This window comes from Hibiscus syriacus, unplaced genomic scaffold (genome assembly GCF_006381635.1).
Source record: "Hibiscus syriacus cultivar Baekdansim isolate YM2019G1 unplaced genomic scaffold, ASM638163v2 tig00002880_pilon, whole genome shotgun sequence".
NCBI classification, from domain to species: Eukaryota; Viridiplantae; Streptophyta; class Magnoliopsida; order Malvales; family Malvaceae; genus Hibiscus; species Hibiscus syriacus.
The window spans coordinates 454,427-456,967 of NW_024061952.1; the positions used below are offsets into that span (position 1 = coordinate 454,427).

A 2,541-nucleotide genomic window follows, 5' to 3' on the forward strand; every position below is an offset into this window, starting at 1 on the left:
GACTTCGTGCAGCGGTTTCCTCGGGGGCTCAGCAACCTCCTGTGAGTTTGCAATTCTTACTTTCTTGCTAATCTGTCTGTCTCATTGTATGTGCCAAGTGGATTTGTTCACGAAAATAAATCTAGTGGAATACCTTTGTAGGTTTTAAGAGAAACTGATCTTCATGCAAGCAGAACTGGATGTCGATCAGGTTGAATATGAAGACCATGTTTGGGGTAAAGGATGTAGTTGTTTCAATCTCTTCAGCTTCAAAAGGCTGCGATTCAATGAGGTCGATGAATCCGATAAGTTATTGCACCAGAGAGGAGAAGAGCAGACGGAGACATGGTGGAAACCGAAACTGAATAAACTGAAACAAGTCTCGGAAAAAGTAGCAGGTCCCAAGTGGAAGAATTTTACAAGGAAGATGAGTGGATATTGCCATAAGCCGAAGTGTCAAAAGAACAGGTTTCAGTATGATCCTTATAGCTATGCTCTCAACTTCGATAATGGTGCTGATAAAGAACAGGTCCCAAGCGCCAATATGTTATTGTAGAAACATGTTGTTTATGACCAAGTAGATAATTATAAGTGAAGAAACACTAGTTTAACGCGAAAAACCAAATCAAAAAGCAAGGCTACACAAAACAAAAATGGAGGAGTTTGTAGATGCAACTGAAATGATGTTTTATGTATCTTAAGGAAGAGAAGGTGGTGCCAATGAAGGCTTGACAAATTGGAGCTCACCACAGTCACTGATATAAACAGTTTTAAGAGGCCTGTTCCACAATGTGCGTCCCTTTTGCGCTCTTTCGTCTCCGAAGAATTCGGCCAAGTCATTTAGTTGTCGAATTCTTTCCGAGGGTTTGTATGTCGGGATGGAAGCGATCGTGACAACATCCAAAACTGAAAATTTCAATCGGAAAAATCAACTTAACTATTTCTTAACATCTAGACAATGTGTGCAGAGGCACGAGAGCAGCGAAGGAGGAATCTCATCGATACATATGAGTTCTGAAAGCAATATCAGAGTTAGAAATGACATGCATTTTGCCAGAAATGCAAACTGGGAAAGACGCAAGTCCTTGGGATGTAAAAAAATCTAAACTTGTTTATATCAGACAACAGAGAGAAATCATGTAATTGTACTCTCTAACAGTGTCAGCATGCCTTTCAGATTATGAATAGGTTTTGCCATGCAGCTAGTTTCAAGATCTGATCAGAAAAAACAGAGTATTCAAAGAGTTGTGATAATTTGGAAATTTGTGAAGCCACAAATGCACTCACGGATGGACTGAGGAGTATTTATGCGGTCGCAACTCTTAAAAATTTCAAATCTTTATATAGTTTAGATATTAATATAACTTCGTAAGTTCATACTCCGACATAAAATCTTGGATCCATTCCGTATACCGTCATTGAAGAGTTTTGAATTAAGAACAACTGACAAGTGCAGTAAAGGTTAACAAATCTAAATTAGGCACCAAAAGCCACAGCAAAGCAATGAATGCATGCACCCTAGGCAATTTTAAACAGGAACCAACTTTGTTGGAATTCTAGGCATTTGAAAGATTTTGACTGTTCATCCCATAGCTCAGAAAATTTCAGTGTGCTTCCAATTTCAAAAGAAGTAATTTAAGTTTTTTCCAGATAGCTTAAGCACATAAAATAGAGATCAAAACCTTACCTTCAAGTACCGTCCCAAAAACAATGTTGTTGTTATCGAGCCGAGGGCAGGTGCCAGGCCCTGAAATAATCAAGAACTCAACATTCCTATAATCAGAATCAAGCTTAACTTCATCGTCATCATCGTTCTCCGATAAACAAAGTGAAACGATACCAGCCCTTGAATGTTTAAGCAAGAAGGCCTTAGAGTCGACAGTCTCAGTGTTCCGAGGCAAGTCCAAGGAAGGGGGCAGATGGAGTTCTCCGTACTCCCGACTTCGGCCTTGACGTCCGGCCTGGAAGAACTGGCCGGGAAATATATTGTGGACGAGGGTGTTTTTGTAGGAGGAAGAGGTGCACATGAGCTTGAAAGTGGAGACTGTTAGAGGAAGGAGATTGCCATAGAGGCCAAGGACCAGGCGGCCTAAAGAAGCGGGGTCAGAGCATAGAGGGGTGCTGTCGACGGCCGTGGTGCTGCGGAAGTAGGTGGGGCAGAGGGAGAAGTCGAGGAAGACCCGGTCGGTTATGGTGGTGTCTGGTTGTGGTGACAATGAGGATGAAGATAAGAGTGGGGTGGTGAGGGTGGTGGAGATGGTGGAGGAGAGGAGGAGAGTGCGGCGAGTGAGGGTGGTAGCGGCGGAGGAGGGATGGGTGATAGAGGAGAGGCCATGTGAATTGTGAAGACACGGCTAAGAGGGAGAAAGGAGCGAATGGAGATGGGAGTGGTTGGTAGATCGGGGAGTGTGGGGCATGCACTATAGCTTTTTCTATAAACTATACCGTTCATCACTCAATTATATTCTTATTCTTATTTTGGGTCATTAAAAGTTAATAATTTTCAATTTAATCACTAAAATTTTTGATAAACTTTCGAAGGTGAAGCTGTCATAACTATAA

General features: G+C 41.9%; 1 pseudogene; it reads right to left on the reverse strand.

Annotated features, from left to right (window-relative positions):
• Nucleotides 1-676: 676 nt before the first annotated feature.
• Nucleotides 677-2,314, reverse strand: LOC120161813 (annotated as a pseudogene).
• Nucleotides 2,315-2,541: the final 227 nt, after the last annotated feature.